The following is a 24,721-nucleotide window of genomic DNA, read 5'->3' as shown; positions in this document are numbered from 1 at the left end:
CTTGTTTTATTCTTCCAGGACCTGGAAGGATCCTTTCAGAACAAAAAAAAAATATATAGTTTTTTAATAAAAGATTTTTACTGTAAACCCTTACCATCAAAAAAATAGGTGTGCACACCGTAACAAATATGGCCGCCACAGGTACTGCTTAAAAAAGATTTTTTTAAAGTACTTTTAAGGTCCTGAGACATGTAGGAAACAAGTGGGTAAGTTTCAGTTTTTTTTCTGAAGAATTGGTCAAGCTAACCACCCTTGGGTCATATCAAATGGATTGACCTGTAATTGAATCGTTAAATATTGGATCAGTCTTGACTCCTACACTGCCTCGATTCCCCATTATTATCACAGAATAGGTAACAGAGCTTAATAAAAAAAGGTTGTTAGTTTTTAAATTTCTTGCTAAATAAAACTTTTAATCACGTTTTAGTTTTATTGATAGTATGAAATTATTGTAAGTTGTGCTAGATTTTTCTAAATATAATAATGATAAAATATCTGCTTGTTAGGCCTTTAATTTTTACATCAAAGGTTTGTTTAAACATATTGACTGGTATCATTATGCAAGGAGTCTTGGAATTGTGATGTTATCATATCCCTCCCTGTCTGTACAGTAGATGGGGGATATTTATAATTTGCATAGACAGTCTGAAGCAGTAAAAATTAAATAAATAATTATTTTACTAAATACCTTCTAATGAATTTGCATTACTGATGTAAATTGTTATTATGTACATTACTTTTTCTTAAAAAAAAAAAAAAAAAAAAAATTAAAAGTTAATAGATAACGTATTAGGAAAAATAATTTCAGTTACATGGCAAATAATTTATTGATTTTTTTTTACTTCAAAGTTTGAAAAAAAAAATGGGTTTTGCTGCTTTTGTTAGAAATTAAGAAATTGTTAAAGGGCATAATTACAATAACAATAAAATATGACCACAACTAGCTCATCTTGGGGGTCGCACAGCAAGCTTCAGTGCACTTTCTTATGACCAAATTGGGTGCAGGCACCTATTTTCTTGCTGTAAACCATTTTTCTCGTGTAATACAATAAAACCTTGCTGCAAGAACTCATTGCTATGATTAACCTCTCTACAATAATTGTGTAGTTAAGATTAATTCTCTCCACCTCTCTCCCTAGAATGGATTTGAAGGAAAAAAAATTATTAAACATACAAATTAAAATACTCGTTTGTATGTTGTATTATGGACTAATAGTTTTTTTTATTCATGTTATTACCTAAGTGCTTACTAAACTATGCTTCTTATAAATTAAAACTTAATGAACATACAAGCACTGGAGAAATTGTATAAGGAACTAAGTCTTTTAAAACAGAAATTTTAATCATAACTCATTTGATGCTAGTAAGAGTATACTAGTTGCACTGTAAGTTGGTTGATGAATTTGAATTGTAACTCACTGTATAATAATGGTAGGAGATTGCAGGAAGTCATATTTCATCTCCCTCCAAAGAGGGGGCTGAAATATCTGCAATTTAGAGGTGATTTGTTATGTGTAATGTTTTTTCAAGGTGACATTGTCTTTAATCAGCTTAGTAAAACTAAACAAAAAGTAGCTTTTTTGTCTACTTAATTTTATTCTTAAATACTCTTGGGAAATTTGTAGAGAAAGTTTGAAAAAAATGATTCTCTATTAATTGTTTAATAATGAATATTTTCTCATTCGTCCAAATTTGGGTATTTTGGACCATTGCTTATTAATCATCTTCTATTAGTTTTTTTTTGTGTGTATCACATAGGTAAATTCCCATTAGATTTAAAGGATAATTAATATTGGCACTTTATGTAGCTTCTCTTCATTTTGTTGAAAATAAATTCAGTAATGACATTACATGTTTATAGAAAACCAAGGAAAAATAAAGTAAGTCTACCTATGATTTTTACCATTTGTGTAGAGCAAATTTATTAAGCTTCAAATGTTTAATAGGAAGTAAATTAGTCATTGGTAAATCTGAAGGACGTTTAAGTCAAGAATGGTATTGTACTAATTGTACATACAAAGCATATATGTTGCTTTAAAATTAAATGTTTCTGAATTAAATTCATTATAAAAATAAACCTCTGTAAAACAATATTTTTTCCTAGTCTCTTAGGCGTAATTGAGGGGGGATTACTGTATTATGAACTTATGTATTATGACAATATCCGAATTGAAAAACAAAAACATTTTCTAAAATGATCGGGAAGATATACATAGGTAACTATCAGTCAGTGCAATGATTACTAGTAACGTACAAAATGCTTTATTCAGTCAATGTCTGTAGTTTAGTTAGCATAATTTTATTAAATATTTTTAACCTCTTTTGCTTTATAAAAGACTGTTTTATTTTTATTTACTGCAATTCAGTAAATAAAAATAAATTACACATTAAAATCACTTTCATTAAAGAAAAAAATGATTAACATTGTATTTTTAATAAAACAAAATTGAAGTTCAAATATGGAAGTTCCATACGAAGAATCTCTACTTGAATCTCAGTTTTTTGAAAATCTAAAATAAAAAAAGATATTTTTTTGCCAGTCGTGTTTTTATACAAACAAAAGCTGAAAAAATGTATGTGTGTGCAAATAAAAAATGATACACATTTTTATACATATAACTATATATAGCTAAGTAAATTTAGCATCATATTTCAAGAAAATTTCTGCATGTAAAGCAGTTAGTAAAAATAGCCGGTTATTGTTTTTAGTGGCACCAGTAGAGTGTTCATAAGTCAGTTATTTTACACATTTAGGAGAATACACTGTGTGTGCTGCTAGTTGTCTCTTTAAAAGTTTCCTGTTAAAGCATAACAAGGCTTCTCTTACGGGGTTGGAATGTCTTTTTAAAAGTATTGAAGCCTGGCTTATTACTGTGAGATGTAAAACGTTAGATGGCAAAAGACGACTCCTGTTAAAGCCCATCAGGGCTATGAACGGGGGAGGTGTGTTTGTGACCGGAATCATCTTCCTCCATAGGGGATTGGGATGTCTCTTTAAAAGTAGTCCAAGTGATTGTCTATATACAAAAAGTCTTAGAAAGTTTTATTTAATGCAGTCATGATTGACTTAAACTTTCACGCTTACATGTGTGTAACTGGTTACAGCACACCAGTCCATGCACTTACGCATTTGTGAAGATTGATCCTTAATGATCAATGAATGCTCTTATTGTTTTATTAATTATTGAAAGATATAGTGGAGTTGCAAATGTATTTTAATGATTGTTGATATATACAAATATATCTGTTACTTTTTTTTGTTACAATCAGTTAAAATTTTGTTACTAATTATTTTTGCAACAAGTAGATTTAGACATAAAATGATTTTTCCATTTGTAGTAAGGGATCCATAACACACATGTAGTCAATAGTTAGAAATACTGTGATGAAAATTTTGACAAGTTTATTTATGTATTTATTTGCAGTTTTATTTTAAAAATTCTGATATCTTTTTGGATTAGTTTCACAAATATAAAGTAGTTTGCCTCTTAAGCTAATGTTAGTTGATCAAGTACTTTTTTTAAATACTGCAGTTGAATACACACGTGTGTGTATGTGTATTTATTCATATTTAATTTTTGACAAATTCTTGTATTCTCGCTATCCTAGCATCAAAAATGATAAGTGAATCATATGAATCAGTCCTGCCTTTATCTCGTATTTTGTTAAATCAAATTGGGTTAATAAATACCAAAGAAAGATATTTTTTCAAAAACAATTTCCTCTTTGGTTTAAAATGTTACAATTAGCCTACAGATTTTAGATTTCAAATTATGATTTGAGAGGAATAGAAATTTGTTCTATCAGAAAGAGCATAGTTCAGCAAATCTTAATTTTGATGCTCAAAACTTCCTTCTACAGTTCAAGATTCTTAAAAATATGTTAGTTCTTGATTAACCGCCAACTTGTCATAAAAAATTCGTTGTCTGTTAATCAGTATGCATTGAGGTATTATAAATCTCATTGTATATTTTTATTTTCTAGTATCAGTGTGATCCTCCTTTGCTAGAAAGTCAATACTCAGTTACACTTGACCATCAAGTTCAGAAGAAGATGTTCTACAGCTGAAATTTTTTGTATAGAAATGAGTAACACAAATGAGTAATTTTTTCACATCACTAAGGAATTTTGTAATGGTCTGTCTTAATTGTGAAAACTAGTCGCCCAAACACCACTGAGAACATTAGGAAATTTATGGAGTAAGTAAGTAAAGCTTTCTTGTTTTTACTATCCTTTGTATTATCTAAACAATTATACCTCACGATGTGATGAGAAAGATGCACCACTCTCCTGCCTGTATAGTCTATTCTGTGTAATAGCAACATAAATTTGTCATTGTAATTTATTTTTATAAGTTGGCTGGCTGCACAATCACAAAAACACTTAGAATTATGATTTACTTTTAAATTTTAAACCACACTTATATCATTTGTCATGATTCAGGTCATCACTAACAATTACTCAGCATTTTTAACTACGTCTAGTTCCCTGTAGCACGTGTACGTATGATTGTATATATTGCTTCAGCTTGCCTTTAGAATCTCATCCTTTGTATTAAAGCTTCTTTGAGGTGTAAAGATTTTTTTTGTTGTTCTAATAAATGCCCTTATGTGGACCAACAAAATAAGTTTTAAATTTTGCGATTTACCTTTAGTGAAATAAATATTCTGCTCAGTTAACCCTTTAATAATGTTCAAAACAGTGTAACCTGTTGATTTCATTGCATTATGTTCATGAAATAACAGATTTTAAATTATTAAAATTTTGGTATAATATCCACAATACCAGTTTTAGAGCATTAAATAACCAACAAGTACACACTTTTCACTGGTTAGTTCACATAAGTTAAAGCAATTGCTTCCAGTATGAGGAAAATGCTAATCTTTTTTTTTTGCAGCTGCATCAGTAAATAATTAATGTTCATATGTACATTCATTTTGCACCATTAGAGTAGACAACAAAACATAATATGGTTTCAGTGTGGTTTTTTTTTTTTTTTTTTTTTTTTTTTTTTTAATAAGAAATACCTGGTGGTCAGATGTCATACAGTTTGATCAGCAGAGTTTTCTTGATCCTTTTATGTAAACCTTATCAGGAGCTTGCTGGTTGGCATAATCTCATGTGTAAAATGCTGTTTCTCTTTTTTCATTAAATTAGTTTACTGCTTGCTTTAGAAGTCAACTTGTTACTTGTACTTTTAAAAAGGGCTGATATTTATAAAGGATTGTTTGTAGTAAAATAACCAAATCACTACCATCATTACAGTTTTATTTTATTTTGCAATTTGAGTGGATCTTTCTTCTTGAGGCTGTAATATCATGTTTTCTGTTTGTTTTCAAGCTTTTATATTTATTTGTTATTCTGATTCAGAAAACATATTTCTTATTCTGCACTTATCTTTTGACATTTTTCAGATTTTCTGATGTTTTATGTTTCTCTATTTTTCAGTAAAATTCATCTTTTAAGAGAAAAAATGAAACTAAACAAACCTGAATTGGATTCTATTGTTTTAGCTTAAAGTACAGATTTTTGCTTTATAATATGAAATTTTCTTCTGTCGCTCTCCAGATTTAACTGTAATAAGCAATAAATTTTGGCAAAATTTTAGCTTGGACATATTCTGAAAATAATACTCATATTGAATTATTATAAATAAATCAAAAGCTTTACAGAAGGAATGTTCTAAAAATTGAATAAAAACCCAATAAAATAATAAATTAACGTATAATTTTAAATTTATATTTGTTTGATTCAGTATTTTATATAAAAGTTAAGTAGTATGTATTTTAGCAAAGTATGTATGTAACAAAGTTTCTTGAAACTTTGTTTCAAAACAAGAAGCTTTATCTTCTTTACGGGCAGGAGACAAGTTTAGCTTAATATGTTACCATAAATATTAGAATAATATAATAACTAACTACATTGCTGACTAACTAACTACATATACATATATATATATATATATATATATATATATATATATATATATATATATGTATGTATGTAATACATACCCTTTTAATACATTGATTTATTTGTAGAAACTCTTAACATTCACAAAATGGCTTCCAATTTTTTTTTTTTTTTTGAGGCATGCACATAATTTATATTTAGCTATATCAATCACTTTATTCCAGTTTTTAAGTAAAGCTGAAATCGTTTATTCTTTGCTTCAGCAGTTTTGGCTATCAACTGTCCACATTACTCTAGCTGGCATTTTTCTGCCACTGGTAATAGGGTTCTTTCTAAATATCTACTTCTCTCAAAATTCTGCAGGCATCGTGTTTTTCTTCTTTTGAGATCTGTACATCAAAATTTATTTTAGAGTGGCTTACATTTCCATTTCAGTAACCGTTAATACTAGGCATTTTTTTTTGTTAAAAATTTGGGTTTTGGACTTTTAAGTATGTCATTAGTTTGGAGTCAAAATTGAATTCATGGCTTCTTTCAAATCTAGTCGTTTTATTAATATGTCTGTAGTACCGATATTAAAAACCATCTACCACTTCCAGCAATTAATAAAGAAAAAAGTTCACAATTCTTTTAAGTTTTACATTCATTATGGTTTGAGACCATAAAATTCATTTAATTAGAAAAAATATTGAAATAGATTTTCTTGCTTTGTTTTAGAATGCCATTACAGTTACAGATCTTTTGTGTAAACGATTCTGGAGTTAAAGAAGTTTTTGAATTATTATATCTGTTCCTGGGCTTGCTAGCAAAGTAGTTAAAATGCTATTATTTTTGCATTGGTAAAGAAGTACAGAATGATTTTTATTGCGTTTGAATACTGTAAACAAATAAAATACAGCATAACCTAATATAAATAACATGTGTGCATATACATACACCGAATTTTAACAAGTAAACACCATTTTAACGGTAAGAGGAGGTTCTTCTTGCCTTGTGATTTATTATATATAAAGTGAATTTTTATATCCCTAATGTGATTGGGATGCCACATGAATCAAAGTCTTTGTAAATGATCCCAATTATGTTGTACTACCTATTTGATCATTAAAGTAATTGGTGTGAGAAAAGCATTTGGTTATGAATATAAAATGTACACTGTATATTTGATAAAGTTCCTGAACCAAATTAAATAGATAAACGAATTTACTCGCAACAGCCCTCTATGTAGAAGAACCCTTCTCTAGTTATATGCTTGTTGCAGTATTGGTAGAGCTCGTCAAATGCTCAAAAAATTCATGATGAATCAGGCCCATTTAGTTAAAGAATGCAAACAACATTTCACTCCTGATTTTTAGTACCTTACTTTCGCTGGTCTTTATGCTCCAGGACTCAACAAAGCAGCAGATTGACGCCTTGTTTGCAGATCATACATGAAGCACCAGCTTTTATCCCCATTTACAATTGTTTTCAAAAAATTCAGGTTGCTATCGGCAATTTCAACAAAGTCTTGAGCACAAGAAAGACGTACTTGTTTTATTCTTTGGTCAAGTAGTGTGTAATGAAATGAGATCACACCTTTTGGCAGTTCAATTTTTCTGTTAGAATTGTATGTACCTTGTCTTTACCTATGTTAAGCTCTTCTGCTATGGCCCGATGGGTAAAATGAGGTAGTTTGAGCAGAAGTGCGCAAACTTTTGCAACGTTTTCATCGTGAACAGCTGTTGGTCTGCTTCGATCGTCATCATCCAACGGCTCTCTACAGTTTTTTAAATCGCTCTCACCACATGTATGTTGTTATGAGATGCAGCTTCATCAAATGCTTGCTATATCTTAGAATAAATCTTTTAACGAAAGATTTTTGAATTCTAAACATAAAATTTTATTGTGTTTCTCTTCCATGTCATGAGCTTACACAAGATCATCATGTGAACCAAATATGCGACCAAATATGACTGGAGCGACAAAACATGATGCAGTTTTATACACACACTCATCAGACATTGTACTACTTAGTTCCTTGGTTGTCTGAGAGATGACGCTACTTGTATCGACTACAGAAATTTAGTTCGGGAACTTTTCAGACTTACTGTATATTCAAGAAATTTAGAAACTTGTGTAATTTGGTTCAAATTATGCTTGTTAAATCATGAATAATATTTCATTAGTACTGAGGTGTGCTATTAAGAGAATCCTTACATTCATTTATTAAATTATGTGCAGAAACAAAACGTTGCAATGCTTTGTGTGATGTAATATCATGGTATCTTTATTATTAAATCAGTTTTATATGCATATGAAAGACAAGTACTTTTTTATGTCCTAATTAAACACTTTCACTGCATAATGGTTGCACCTTAATCCCTAATGCTGAAAATGAGTGCTAGTGAAAAGTTGGTGAGAGGTTGGCAAAAAATTGAAGACAAATGAAAAAACATGAATGTTTCTCACCATGCTTTCAGAAGGGCTAAGTTTGGCTGGTATCCTGAGGTAGAGTGGAAGTTTTTAATTACATTAAAGAATTAAGAAACAATGTTTTTTGCATTACGTATGATATAATTCATGTAAGGTTCACAAAGTAAAAACAAATTATTACAAGGAAGTAATGGTTGGGTGCATAGATTTATTTGGCACAACTTATCTGTGAGAAGATTAACATCTTTATGCCATAAACTACCAGAGGATTGTACAGAAAAAGTAGTACAATTTCATCATTTTGTTTCACGAAAACGGTTAGCTATTTTGTATGAATTATTGCAGGTAGGTAATGCAGATCATATCCCTGAGTGTTTTGATATGCCACATAACACATCCATCGCAAAGGGGGTCATCAAATGTAACTATTCGAACTGGTAACGAAAGGTTATGCTATAATGTAATGCTAGCAGTAACAGCTGATGGAAATAAACACTACATAATTTGTAAACATGACATTACCCGTAAGGGTCTTGCCACAGGAAATCCTTGATGAAAGACAATCAAAGGGATGAATGGATTCTGAACACATGATTAAGTGGTGGGTCAATTTAGTCTGGAATAAGAGACCAAGTACGTGTTAAAATGTTCGGTGCTTCTAGTTTCCGAGGTCACCACTGATGAATTAAAATAAATTTTGTGAGAAAAAAACAAATAATCATCCCTGGTGGTCTTACATCCATTCTTCAACCCATAAATCTGTGTTTGATCAAGCCATTCAAAGACAATTTATGCAGTTTTTATTTGAAGTGGGTCAGAAGCAGAGACCTCCAACTGGTCAAATAAAAGTGTCCTTCAATAGAACTCTTGTGTACCTGGATAGTGAAGAGCTGGTACTCTGTAAAAATGGAAAGTGTAAGAATAGTTAAAAAACATTAAAAAAAAACAGAATTTCAAATGCGTTAGCTGTGTGAGGTTGATTTTTTTGTGGAATAATTATTTTTAGTGAAACTGAAGTAATCTTGTCACAATCATCCGATAGGAATGGAATGGAATGCAAAGTTGGCAGGAGTCTATTACTCCCTACTCCATCGCAGAACCTGGACAGAGTCCCTTGCTGCTGGATCATTCTAATCGGGCTTGTTTTTTTAAAAGGGTTAATTTTATATAACGGGTCTAATTTTTACAAGTTTTGTTTATTTAGTGTTTTAAGGACGGATTTAATTGCATTCCAATTCCGTTGTTAAACCAGTGTTATCGAACCCATTTTACGGGCCGACCGCGGAAGGCTAGGCTTATAAAGCCTGTCCTCCCGACGTAATTCCCCTTCAGACCGTCCACTGAAGTCCTTTCGGTGCTAACTCTTTAATAGGCTAGCAGGAATACGCCACAACGGGACACTAGCTATAAGGAGGGAGCAATGCGTCCCCTTTTCCGGAGGAGTCGCAATTGCTGGGTTATTTTATCTTAATGTAAGTTTTGAAAAGGAGAGGTTGTTTAGAAGCTCTTCATCCGCTTCTGGTATGGCTGCCCTTCAGGACGCATCTCTGCTGGGCTCTGTTCCGGACTCCAGTCCGTGATGTTGAGGCGAGTGGTTGGTCTTCCTTCTTCTTCTCCCTCTTCTTCTTCCGAAGACCTCTTCGTTCTTCCTTGGCCTGCACTTTCCAGAATTGGTAGTAACCGAAGTTACATACCATTAACCTTGAAATTCCCGAAGCCCCGAAGGGCTGAACGGGGGAAAGTGCAGGTTTCTTCGTTCTTCTTTGCTGTCGGTGGCTGCTGGGCTGATGGCTGCTGGGCTCGTTCCCTCTTTCTTCTTTCTTGAAAGGAAAGGAAGGTAATAGGGAACTTACAATGGTGACACCTATTCGCGATCGCGGTTTTGGGGCGGCGATTTTCTGGAAAGCAGTAAACAGTAATTATTCACTCCACGTAATTATTAACCTTCAGACACACGTGTGTCTGAAAAGGGGTTGGGGGGACCGCGTGGCCGCAGTGAAGAAACCATTTGTTTTTGTGGTGGCTGTTGGTATCTGCAACAAAAGAAGCAGAACACACACAAGAAAAAAAAAAAAAATTTCTTTTCGACTGGCAGGATGAGACGGCGCGACGAGTCGTTCCACATCCACGTTTCTCCCGTTTCTGAAACAAGAGAAACAGAACAAAACACACGTGAGAAAAAAAAAAATTTTTTTAAATTTAGACCGAGTTTTTGTTTTATGCGCGACTTACCGTGTTTGACGTCTTCAAACTATATAACTCGCGAAAACTATTCACTCGCGACCCCGGAAACGCGTCTGACGCACTATTCCGTTTATGGCTCATGCGATATGGAGGCCCCTAAGCCTGGTTTGTCGATTTTCGGCTACCGCACCGCACCATCACGGTGGTTCGTCCAGTACGGCGTGAGGCCGCTTCCTTACAACTGTCGGAGTTGGATCCTCTCGGCAGATGTCCCGAAGATGACTGTGTTCGGACACAGCCGCTCTCCCGAACAGTCTGCGCGCCTGCGCCACCCCCACCTCGGACTCGGATTGAAATCTCGCATCAGATCGGAGAGTGGCGTTCCTGACGAACCACGGAGCTCCAAAGATCGTCCGCAACGCAATGTTTTGGACGACCTCGATCTTCTTTTGAAGCGGGGAGCTCAACATTGCCCCCCATGCCGGGTAAGCATATGTTAGAATCGGCAGTACGTACAGCCGAAAAATGAGAAGCTTAGTTGCCAGTGGGTAAGGGCTGGCACGGTTCAGCACTGGGTATAGCGAGGCTCTGGCGGCCTTAGCCCTCCGGGTCGCATAATTTACATGCTCGCCGAAGGTAAGCCGCCTGTCCAACACCACCCGCAGGTACTTAACCGTTTTCTCAAAAGGGATTTTCACCCCTGAGATTTCCAGCTCTCTGGTCGGTTTTCGTGTCTTGCATGTGAACATCACGGCCACCGATTTTTCACCGTTGACCCTGATTCTCCACATGTCGAGCCACGGTTCCACTAAGTCCAGCTGCCTTTGGAGCCTCCGGACCGCGTAATCCACATTTGCGGATTCGTAGAAATATGCCGTGTCGTCTGCGTAAAGGGCCGTTTTGACCCCTTCCGACAGCGGCATGTCGTTCACGTACAAAGTGTACAAGAACGGGGAAAGTACTGCTCCTTGGGGAACCCCAGCGGCTATTTCTCTGGTGGAGGAAATCGTTTCCCCTACGCGCACGACAAAATGTCGGTCTAGCAGATATGACCGCATCAGTCTGACATAGCGGTAGGGGATCGCCGATCGCGCTAGCTTATAAAGCAGCCCGCTATGCCAAACTTTGTCAAAGGCCTTGGCCACATCCAGAAAAACGGCTGCAGTCACCCGTCTCCTGTTCAGGCCTCTGACAAGGTCGTCTATTATTTTTACCAGTTGGAGGGTAGTTGAGTGACCCTCCCTGAACCCAAATTGCTCGGGCCGCACTTCTCCCTCCATGTATCGCCTCAGTTTTTCGAGAAAGATCCTCTCGAACAACTTAGACAATACCGGTAACAGGGAGATTGGCCTATAATTCCGTGGAAAAAGTGAACTTTTCCCCGGTTTGGGTAAACATACGACTTTGGCCGTTTTCCAACAATTCGGGAAATATCCAACGTACAAAATGGACGTGAATATCACCGAGATTGCTGTAATCACGGAGGCCGGTATGTTCCGGAATGCCATCCGATAGTAGCAGTGCAGTTGAGAGAGAATGTTCTGATACAGATAACTAACTGTAAGTCTGTGTTTTTACATAATAGCATTAATTTCAACATTTATCTTGCATTCAAAACAATAAAATGCCATATAGGGGGGATTTCTTTTGTTCTTTTAAAAGTTTAAAAAAATGACAGCCTGTCTGCCTAGAAATCACACACAGAACAATAAAAATTCTCAATTAAAAAATATTAGTAGAATAATGAAATGTATTGCTTGATAATTGGTTAATGTTACTACAAGTACATGAAAATAAATTGGTTTTTCTTTTTCAAAGAAGTCTTTTTTTCAAAAATCCTAAAATTTTCATGTGGGCTACAAAGATATTTCTCATAATTGTCACACCCTAGTTTGATGGGAAATTTTTGGTACAATAACTGCAATCATTATAGGGTTAAATACAGTAGCTTTCTTTCCAAGATAAATCTTAATTATATTTTTATAGGTTGCAAAAATCACTTTCAGTAATTTTTAGTTTTATAATCTGTTTCACCTCAAAACTTTATTTATTTGATGTTTTTGTGAGGTAACCTATTTGTTGTAGACTTTATTTTTATTTTACATAAATTCATAGTTATTTCATATGTAAGGCCCTTAATTGCTTTTGTACAAACATACTTGATGAAAAGATATTATACATTGTTTGCATGCACCATTCTTTTCTTTATGCCTTATACTGCTTCTATATATAATTGCCACATGAATTAAGACATTTATTGTAGCGATACATCAGCTTCAATATATCCTTGTATTCTTCTGCCGCCAGTCCATTTAGCCACTGATTAACACTCAAAAAATTGAATTGCTACCATTCAAAAATTCTTCCAATTTCCCAAACCAATTGTAATCAGAAGGAGGTAAGTCCAAATAATTGGTTTGTGACTGTAAAATTCCCATCAAAATGTTCTCAGTAAATCACTTGTCGGACCCACAACATGTGCATGTGCATTATCATGCAGCAGGATGGCATTGTCAGTCAGCCGCTTACGTTACCGATTTTCAATAGTGCGCCGTAACTTAGAGTTTTGCAGTAGGCTTCTGCATTTATAGTCGTTCCATGTGGCATGAAATCAATCAGCATTATGCCAAACCGATTCCAAAAGACTGTGGCCATCAGTTTGCATACGAATGGCTGTATCTTGACCTTTGTTGGTCTGGTTGGTGATTGAGAATGACGATATTCACTTGACTGCTGTTTTCTCTCTGACATGTAACACAAAATCCGTGTTTCATCGCCAGTAATAATTGAATTAAGGAACTCACTTTTTTCTGTGCAGTGCATAAAAAATTCAAAGCAGATCTCATTTGGATTTTTTGTGACGGGAGATGTGTGGCACCCAATGTGCACAAATGTTTCTGAAGCCTAAATGGTTATGAACAATGTGACCAAAAAAAAAATCATCAATATGTTTCAACAAGTCCTCGGTGATTATCCCGGGCTCCCTGAACAATCTTCATCATGCCCATTAATTCTGTTATTTCTAATCCTTTCACATAATTTTTGAACATTTCTTTCATTCATTACATTATCGCCGTACACAGCAATCGACTACCCATGCATTTTAGCCGGCTTTATGTTTTGATGATTTAAAAAACGTATGACTCCACGTATTTCACAGTTAGCAGCAACATCGGTTTTCCTATTCATTTTATAACGTAATCAAAAATACTACAGCGCTGCAACTTACTGACAACAATGCAGAGAGTATATTACTATGGTCATGAACACAGATTCGCCAACCTTAGAGAGAAATTTCTCAGCAGTCTTTACTTCAGAGATATCCTTCGTAGAAGATTAATATTTAGTAATTAATATTTATTTAACCAAAGCAAGAAATTGTGTGAAATCAGTTCCCTAGTTACTACAATAATATATATTTTCTAATAAATAATGAATTTCTAAGTGTTAACATTAACTTCAGATCTTTAGATGTATTTCTTTTAAGCAGAATATTTTGCTTTTGTGATACATGTTCACAATTTACTCAAATTATATAGACAATTTTTTAATAGCATGCTTCTTTCTTTGTTAGAAATTAAATAATATTTGTTTTAACCAAACACCATTTAAATGTAGATGGATATCTACATTTGATTTGCCAAGAAACAGTATTATTCAGAAAATTTTATCAATAAATTTTTCCTTCTTAGGTTATGTATGTATAAATAAAAAAAGAATTCTGACGTCATTAGAATATTAAGGAAATCTAATGTTAACCCTTGATAATATCAAAAACTTCAATACAAATTATCTTCATGAATTAAATCATAATTTAATAATAATTTTTTTTTTTTTTAAATCCAGAATAAATATCCATAAATTATTACTTTCACATTTGTTCTTTGAGAACTGAAGGAAAGGTTAACCACCCTGTTCTTGACCTTGAAATTTACTATTATGTAAAATCGTCATATTTTTTGTAATCATTACTCACATTTCACTTATGTAACTGACTTATCAGTAACTGATAAGTCAGTTACTGCCCTCCCATAGTCATTTTTTATTAAATATGCTTATGTGCATGATGACAAAGTTTTGACAACAACTCATTAATACCAAAGTTGAATTGATTTGATCATACTTCACAGGTTAGCTCCTAGGACTAACAGGGTATTCTGGAATATTATTCCCTGACAAGGCCTGTAATAAGATAGTGGGAGTGGAATATAGGATGACCTAAAGGAATGTTCAGTATTTTTCAATATCTTTACAATAAAGCTTCAACCAAAATCAACATGCTTGTTAGACAAATGAGTGACATTTGGAAGCCAAATTAAATGCAACATTATTAATATATTTAGAAATATATCTAATAAATATCCTGGAATGTTACATTCATAAATTCTGAGTTGTGTGACTAATCTTTGTGGAGCATCAGGAATTATTGATGGAAATTTACATTATGGAAATTATTGATGGAGAGGAAATCGTGAGTGGATTGATAAGTATATAACAAAGAAAATTTTAAAAGAATAAAGGATAATAATAGATCATTTTGGTAGCGAGAAAGAATTAGAGGAAAATGTACTTCTGGTTTTTAAATTAGCCCAGCAAACAGGTGTCGATCAAATGAAATAAACTCTGCAAACTTTGAAAAATAAATTTAAAGCCAGTCAGTCGATCAGACATATTCCTGAAATTCAGCTTTGATGATAGGTAATATTGATCCGTATCAAACAAATAAACTTGAACTCTAATAGCAAAAAGCTCGTATTGCTGGCATGACTAAGAGAAAGGAATATCCCATGATCTGAAATTGTTCAAATTTTATGGACCAACGAAAATGAACAAGTCACTGTATGAGGGATATTATTTTGATATATTGGAACATATAAAGTATTGAGACTCCATACCGCTGAGCTAAACCGATGGAATAAATTTTGGCAAATACAAAAAATTATCATTACACAAATGTAATATATGATATCAATAAATTGAAAGAAACAGTTGGCAGAAATTTACAGAACTGGATTTTGGAAAAATGAACTGATCCTGTTTTAAAGGTAGAAGATAAATATTACAAGGGTGGGTAGGACTATGGACATGCATAAATTTTTTGTATAGATTATATTGTTATACAAAATATTTAGCACACATGTAACGATATCTGGTTATTTACAATAACATATACACATAAGTAAAGCAATTAATAGGTAAATAAGAAAATATATAATTATAATGACTCAATACTATCCAGTTCATCGGATTCCTCAATTTCACTCAGATCAACATCATCCTATCAGATTGCAATTGAGGAATCCGATGTACTGGATAGTATTGAGTCATTATAATTATATATTTTCTTATTTACCTATTAATTGCTTTACTTATGTGTATATGTTATTGTAAATAACCAGATATCGTTACATGTGTGCTAAATATTTTGTATAACAATATAATTATACAAAAAATTTAAAAACTATCACAGTGTATTAAGAAGCCACATGACAGTAGACTGTAACTGTACATGGTTTGCAAGACTTGATGTAAGATATTTATTGAAGCAAATTGGTTGCCGCAATTTTTACATCCATAAAAAACTATTTTTTCCATCTGCAAACTCTCCCATTAAATGCAACGAAATGAGTGTTCCTTGATACTATTATCTAAAAGAAAAATTAGTTCCTTTAGATATAGATTATATGTTAACATTCAGTTGGGTTTCTGAAATATTTTTCTAAAGGTTTTCTCTAAGTTTATTTCCCAAATATAAAGCTTTTTTCATATTTAAAAATTAAAGGAAGCTTTTGTTGCAATTTGTACCTCCTCTTTGCAGTTCCCAGAACTCCTCTGGAAACTAAAGGATAGGTATTTCTTCATATAACAAATGTACTCGTTGACTAAAAAAAGTTTCTTCTGCATCTTGTCCCTTTTAATATATCTCATGTTGCCATTCTTGTCTTACTTTTTTGGAACTTTTCTTTGTAAATACCCTTGTATGAAGTACAAGGATTACTTTTCACTGTCAATAATTTCCATTTTTTAATCAGAGTTAACAATTGGAATATACAACTTTCTTAACAACTGCACTAGTAAAAAATTAAATGAAAAAGTCAAGAAAGTAAAAATGTGTCATATTGTCTGGCCCTTATGTCACTTGTCTGCTAGGATCATAAACTAATTTTTTATAGGCAAGTAAAGTGTTCTTGGTTTGATGTTCAATATGTAAGCAAATAGGACAGATAATCCCTTCGTGTGAAATAAATTCTTTTTTTTGTTCAGGAGTCAAGTGTTCAAAAATAGGACAGTTTTGAAAATAGGAGCTTACAATTTCATTACAGAAGTTTTTTTATTTACAAAGTTTGCAAATTTTATCCACCATATTATTATTACTGTTACATAAAATAATCATGGTGTTTTTGCTCTATAGTATGTGGTGAAAATTATAAAAAAAAAATGTTGTGGATAGATATACCCTGAGCTTACAATCACTCAATTTAGGAAAATTTATTTTTAAATAATTAAATCCTAGTCCATCTTTGTCTAGTGCCTTATAAAATCTTTCATGAGTTCAAGTTTTATGTGAAGTGGCGACAGTATGATTTTACCATTTTCAATTGATAAAATGCTTTACATTTGTTTTGGTACTTGTGTATTTTAATGGCACCACCATCGTTGGGAGGTTATAACCAGTGCAACTGGTGGCAAGATATTTATTTAAAACAAATAAATAAAATTTTTAATTTAATCTAACCAAACTTAACTTTCGCTTGCTAACCTTGACTAGTGAGCGTACATTAAGTATCACTGAATTATATTTATAATTTTATTTATTTATTTTCTTATTTCAATTAGTGTTTTAGTGGTGCCATTTAAGAACTAACTAACTACAGTGATCACCTACTACATTAATACCTAAAACTTTTACTAAAATACCAAAAATATATTATACTACGAGGGCTATCCATAAAGTAACTCACATTTTGAAATAAAAACCAACCAAAAAAAAAATGTTATATGCATTTGAAAGGGACAATCTTAAACTATTTTTCTAGATAGTCGTCATTTAAATTGAGACACTTAATAACAAGTTTTTCAATTCTTTCTCTGTAGAAATATGCTGCCTTAGATTTTTGACACCCATGTTCCACAAAACTTAGATAACCAAGCTTCTCCGATAACAATTTCATGCAGTAAACTTCGTGAAATTTAGGGGGAAATGAAGCAAGAGTTCTGCAATCGTAATGTGGCAATTTTCACAAATTTTATTGTTGATTTTCATTGTCAGTTCATCAGTCACAAGGCTAGGCCGACCACTGTGGTCCTCATCATTAACATTGGTAAGGCCATTTTTACACTGAATGTACCACTGTCTCATTCCACCATCACTCATTATTCCATCTCTTCACCTCACAAAGTTGATGATGAATTTCAATTGGTTTGAGTTTTTTTGCCAGAAAAACCTAATTACTCAATGCATCTAGGGATTTTCTATTAAATTAATTATTTTATTTTAATTATTCACAACGAACAAAGTAGAAAAATCACAGTCCACACACCATAGCAGCTTGATGCATACTGAGTGTAGAAACGTCTTGATGTCAAGATGGCAACTCTATCCCCCACCCATCTCTACTCTAGGTTCATACGTAGGTTACTTTTCTGGACTGCCCTCGTGTAATAAATATTTGTGTTATGGCTCATTCCAGGTAATTTAATTAATGGTTAGTGATAAAAGAAAGCTGTTCATTTACTTTTAAAAGTCATTCTTGAGTTTATGACTTTTATATAGCACTTGAAATTAGAAGGCTTTGGAACATTCTTGAAATATGATAAAAATTGTAGTTTTTACCTAACACTGAAATAGTTGGTAGGAACATTAGCCCTTCCTAGTTAAACAGTAGCTTGAGAGTTTTTATGAAACTTTACATTTGTATTTGTTTTGGAATGTCCATTTTTAATCAGAACAAAGTCCAGCATTTTTTGAAACAAACTATTATCATAAAGTAATTGATTTTTTTTCTTATTCCTGGTCTCAATAAAAAAGTTTTTCTTAAAACTTATAATTTAATATACTGTGAGATTATATTACTTAATAAGCTTTCATAATCTAATTAATACTATGTGGTCATATTGTTATGACTGCCATACTGTAAGTGATAATAAAATCCATCAATCTTAATGAAAATGAAATAAATGTGTGTGTGTGTGTGTGTTAAAAACCTGATTTTGTTGAAAGAAAAAATTTTTTTTTTCGTTCTAGCTTTAATTGAACTCAACCAACTCACAGAAACCAGAGAAATTTTATATGAAATATCCGATCTTAAGTAAAGGAAAATAAAATTAATAAATGGATTTTCATTAACACATTTTAAGTAATAGATGTGTTCTTTTCCAATGTCCTGATTAATGTTGGGCTAACATGAAAAATTTGCATTGAGAAACCTTTTGACTGTAAGTAATCTATATCTTTGTACATTCAATATCAGAGTATGAAATGTGGTAAAAATATGGAATTTATTTTCTCTGAGGATTATTTAACATTTGGCAAACATAGGCTGAAGATTAGTTCTGTGTGAACAATGCCAAGTTTATATACTCACACTTCATTGGCTTTTTCTGTAGCATTTTGTGTACTAGTTTTAAGAATGTCAAGTAGTGTAAAATTTGATCTGTAGAGGAATTTTATTGGTTGATAATTTTGGTTCTATCCATTTTCCTACAGATTGTTCCTGTAATCTCTTTAAATAGTATTTGAATGTTAAAGGTTTGAAAGATTTTGAATTTTACTTTTATTAAATTAATATTACATTTATTTAAATTAATAGTTTCGTACTTAATCTTCTAACATGCCTAAGCAAATAGTGACATTTTGCCTTCTTAACTGGAAAGTAGAAATTAAAATGTAAAATGAAGTAATAACACTGAAAATATATAGAAAAATTTGTTAAATAAACCAACCCATAAAAATAGAATATATGATTTTAACTTGCATGACTGACATTACTTGAGCTTCCTTATATATAAGTGGCTTAATTCAAGTATGAAAATCTATTGCGTAGAGATGTATGAAAAGGATTTTTTTTAAGCCTGTACATATATTACTTTCATCTATTAATTTTTTAACACATGCTTTTTTTTACAAATACTTTTTTAAATTGATATATACTACATTCAGTTAGCTTCTGAAGATAAACAAACATTGCGTTTGTGTTAGTGATTTTGTTATGTTTCTGCTGGGTCACAGCACGGCCTTATCTATATACAACACATTATTCATTACTTGTATTAATCACCATATAGTTGATTAGTCATGTAGTACTCATGTAATCAAACATTTATAATATTATGTCTATCAGTTCTGTTGAATATGATCACTATATGTTTATGTCATATGATCACTCTTTTGTTCTCATGTTCAATTTTGAGATGTTTGTGAAATGGCTGCCTGAACACTCATATGCGCAGTTAGTTTTCTTCAGTTCTATAAGCTAACTGAATTTGTTATATTTAAAATATTTCAGTAATAATTATTAGATGTTATTATACTTTAAGGTTATTATAATTTACACTTAATTTTATAAAGAAGTAATACAGAACTTGAGTAATTTGAACTATATTGTATTTTAATATAGGCTTTGTCTTCAAGATGGTAGCCACACCTTGCTTGCAATACACTGCTCCCAACATTTCTTCCATTTTTGGGATGGTGTGCAGCTGTTACATATTATATTATCCTCAGTCTCATTTATGATTTAAATACAAACATCTTTTTAAAGTTACCTTCAAAAGTAGAAACTGAAAAAAGTCTGCTAGGCTCAAGTCTGGAATTTAAAGGGGAAGATACAATAGTTGTTTTGTGTGTTGTCAGATAACAGCGGATAATCCCATCAGGTTGGTCTAGTGGTAAACTGGCCATCACAAATTTGCTGATTTTGAATTCAAATCTTAGTAAAAACAGTTACTTTTATATGAATTTGAATACTAGATTGTGGATAATGATGTTTTTTGATAGTTGGGTTTCAATTAGCTACACATCTCAGGAATGGTCGACCTGAGTCTAGAAGACTAAACTTCATTTACATTAATATATATCATTTTGTGAAGTAATTTCCTGCAAGAAAAAAAAAGAAAGATAACAGCAGATAAGAATTGTTGACAAGCTGGTCTGGTGTTAAGTTGCAATGTCTTAACAATAGTTTTCCCAAGCTCAGGTCTCTTTTCTACGTAAAGCATATGATGTAAAACTTTCTTGTAGAACTCCTTTTTACTGCCTGACTGTGTGAGTCAAATTCATTAAGCTTTTCTAGTCAAAAATACCACCATCTCCCTCATGTTTGACTAGTGTGCACATTTTCACTTGTGATGTGAGGCAATCCTTTCACCACCAACTGCAATGATTGCATCTGTGTTTCCACATCATAGGCCAGCGTCACTTAGAACATCTGCAAGTGTTTTTTTGAACGTACAATATAGTATGCTAATAATCTTTAATAATAATAAAATAAATATTAGGTAACTATGTACTTGCCTTCCTCTATTCTGTAAAGAAATGTGCTTTGATAGAAGTACATAGATCTTATAAAAGTTACAATTGCAGTAATAAATAAACATTATAAGTTAGTTTACATAACAATATTCACATATCTTAACCACTTAACAATATTCAAATATCCCATAAAGTTTAAAAGTTCTCATAAAATCACAAAGCAAAATACAGTTTGTGATTTGGTTTAAAACATGAAACAATGTCTTAAATGTATTTTCTTTAAAAATTTACTGGAAAATCTGAAATTAACATGACATTTTTCATTTAATCTTTAATTTTTGATAGGATTTCTTCTGGGTAACTAAGCTCATTCTTCTGGCACTTGTAAACTCATTTCACTTCAGTTACTAAATTTTTCCTGTTCAGCCTTCGGAACCACTGTCAGGATTACTTCAGAGGATGATATATATGAGAGTAAATGATGTGTAGTCTTGTACAGTCTCAGGTCGACCATTTCTGAGATGTGTGATTAATTGAAACCCAACCACTAAACAACACCGGTATCCAAATTGCTAATTGCAAAAATTTGATGTTAACAGCTAAGTAATTTTAAAAAGATCATCCTTTAAAAAAATAAACTTAAATGGCATATTTTTACATTATCATCCCAAAAAAAGCTATACAAAAAGCTTCTCAAGAATGGATTTGTACAGTGGTTCCCAGACGTTTTTGATTATTTGTGTTTCTTTTTGAATCCAGATTTTCCCAAGAGTTCCTATGTCAAATTCTAACAAGTTCATTTTGCAAAAATAACCAGTAATTTTTGTGAGGGTTCGGTAAAAATAAAAAACACGTTTTGGATCAAATATAATAATTGAATAAATTCAACTAATTAAAATAATTTGAGTGATGGATGAACCAGTTGATTGCCATACATTTTCTTAAATTGTGAAATTAAGCTAGTTAGAATTATGGTAGCTGCCGAAAACCCAGCTTCACACAAATGTGGAGTTATACGAGATAATATGGGCACATATGAAATTATCTGAGCTAGGAGTGGATACTCATATTTTAGAATTAGGTTATTCCATGCTGCTAAATTTTATTTTCAGTGTATTTTCACAAAACAAACTTTAATCAGATTCTCCTCTTCTGGAGTAATAAATTCATTTGGAGCATTGCCATTAAATGGATCTTGAAGCCCCTCAGATTTATCAATATCATTCTCAACAATTTTTCAAAGCAGGTGATAAGCTGTGTGTGCTAAGGGCTCTTCAAAAATGGATTTCGGATTTCATATATTTAGATATAAATTACATTGGAGGTCAGAGGTCAAAAATTGTTGCAAAACAAGGGGTTAGCATTCATTCACATTATTTAATGTTAATTGTTAATTTCATTTTATATTGAATATTGTTACCTTGATTTCTGCTTCTGGAGATAAAATAAAGCCATATTTAAAATTTTGAAAGTTAAAAATCTTTGATATGAGAAATTGAATAAATGGTCCCGGAACTGTATTTATTAATATTTGAGAATATTGTAAAACAAAAAATTGGTGCCCACAACACAATTTTTTTACATTTCACAGTAATAACTTCATTAAATTGCTAGTAAATAAATAAAGATTTGCTCCGAATTTAATTTTGAGAAAATTACTTGAATAACTGTGAATTTAAGACATTTTAATTTGTAAAACAAAACCAACTAAATTGTAATCAATTACTAAAAATAAATTAATGAATAAAAATTTTATGAGTATCTCACTATTACTGTAATTGTTTAAAACATGCTAGATTTAAAATTCTTTGCGTAGCTCTTAATGTATCAGGTTTGTCTTAATTACAAGAATAATGATTTCAAGAATAATTTTACACTCAAATATTTCTTAATTTCTGGACAAAAATGAGGAGGAACCCTCTGCAAAATCATTTTTTGTTTCAATAGTGGAACATCTAAAAGAGGTATCAAATTATTTTCTGAGAATTTAAGGTTATTTTCAAAAAAACAAGAAGCAGTACTATACTTGACAATGATACCACATTAACATAAAATGTGTAGGAAACTACTTTTTTATGTATATGTAGATTTCTGTATGGTTCATTTTATCCTTAAGGCTATATCAGCTTGCAGAATTTTTCACAAACTATTACTTAAAAACAAGGGTTTCTGACCAGGTTGATATGAATTTTTTTCTTTAATTTCATGTTTAGAACAAGCCCTGATTATGAGATTTTTTATAAACTACACAGAAATATTATTAAATATTATTAAAAATGAAGTCCTTATACAGATTATAAACATATTTTTTGATTGATTACACTGATAGGAAAAACATTTTTTAATGCTTTAAGTGTGGGGTACCACTTCTTGAGTTGCCTTTTTTGCGTACGTTACAGATCTGTAACAAAATTTTTCTATCACCCTTAGTTTTAAATAAATTATGCTTCAATAAAATAAATAAGGGGAAATATAGTTAAAATCTATAAAATTTATAATTTTGCATGGCCCTACCTGTGATAGAATGATTTCGCTGATGCTTTTCTTTTATAAATAGCCTCAGGCACCTCTTGAATTAATGTCCAACAATAATGGGCAAGCATGTTAGTATTCTATTTCACTTTATAATAGCGGCTTTTCATCACCAAAATGTCTTGTTGGAAACGTTCACAGTGTTCATCACTTGCATCTCTGACCTGGGAAAAAATCCAGGTGTGAGTAAAGGAAATGTATTTTCAAAGGCATATTACATCTCATAGCTCTGTATGAAGGAAACAGTTGATTAACACTACCGTGGTAATTGTCAAATGCTTGTTTGCCAAGAAACCTTTCTGTAAATAAAGCCCAAACTGCACTTTCTAAATTATTTAACATTGAGTTAAATACATTATCTTTGACCAACTCTCGTATTTGAGGACCAACAAATATATTCCTTCTTTAATTTTTCCTTCACTTACATTCAGAAATTTCTGCCTGATGTACAAAAATTTTGGACTATCCTTCATTGCTTTTACAAAAATTTTCATTAGTCCTATCATGATATGGTGAGGGGGTATAAATAGTCTTGCGTTCAACGAAGGGCTCATGAAAAATATTTTTCTCTTTTGGAGTTAAGTTGTCTTGTTTCTTCCACTCTGGTAACATAATGTTTATCCCTAGCTCGGCTGTCCCATTCGCAAAGAAAACACACATATACTTAGTATAACGTAACAAATAGCTATAACTTTCAAATCACCAAATATGTTCTGGCTATGTTTTTTATAATTTATTTTTTCAAGAACGTCTGTCACTTTCAAATTAATTCCATAAGCGATTGGGATCGAAGGATATTTGTTACTGTTGCGTGGTAGAACCACTTTTAAACTATACTTTGATGAATCTATGAAAAAGCACAAGTTCCTAACTAGTCATTTAATTAATCTTGTGATGTAAGATAAGGCTTATTGGAAGATAATTCAAAATCAAAGTCATTCTTTTCTTCAGTACTGCCTGATTCTTTATCGCTGCTTTCGAAACATAGATTCTCAGGTGGCTCAGGAACTGGAATAATATCACTGTGAGGTACAGGTGTGATTGCAGATTGCAATGAAGGATATTTTTACAGTATGTTTAGATTTTTTAGAAATTCCAGACTCACTTGTTAAATAAAAGTCAGTTAGTTACATGATCCTTTGGTTCACGCCAAATCATGGGTCATAATATGTGACTATGATATGATTTAATTGTTTGTCTAGTATTGTT

The 24,721-nt window shown here is 32.0% G+C and overlaps 1 long non-coding RNA gene across 1 annotated transcript in view; it reads left to right on the top strand.

Moving 5' to 3' along the window:
• The first annotated feature begins 3,993 nt into the window (after positions 1–3,993).
• The window catches only part of LOC142334277 (uncharacterized), a 37,015-nt gene continuing 16,287 nt past the window's right edge, over positions 3,994–24,721 (top strand). Inside the window, exons 1-2 of the long non-coding RNA XR_012758818.1 lie at positions 3,994–4,203; positions 18,755–18,945. This is a non-coding gene — a long non-coding RNA (uncharacterized LOC142334277). The remainder of the gene's footprint in view (positions 4,204–18,754; positions 18,946–24,721) is intronic.

Source organism: Lycorma delicatula, chromosome 1 (genome assembly GCF_047948215.1).
Source record: "Lycorma delicatula isolate Av1 chromosome 1, ASM4794821v1, whole genome shotgun sequence".
Classification (NCBI taxonomy): Eukaryota; Metazoa; Arthropoda; class Insecta; order Hemiptera; family Fulgoridae; genus Lycorma; species Lycorma delicatula.
Note: the sequence above shows the minus strand (reverse complement) of the source record. Positions and strands in the feature narration are given on the sequence as shown.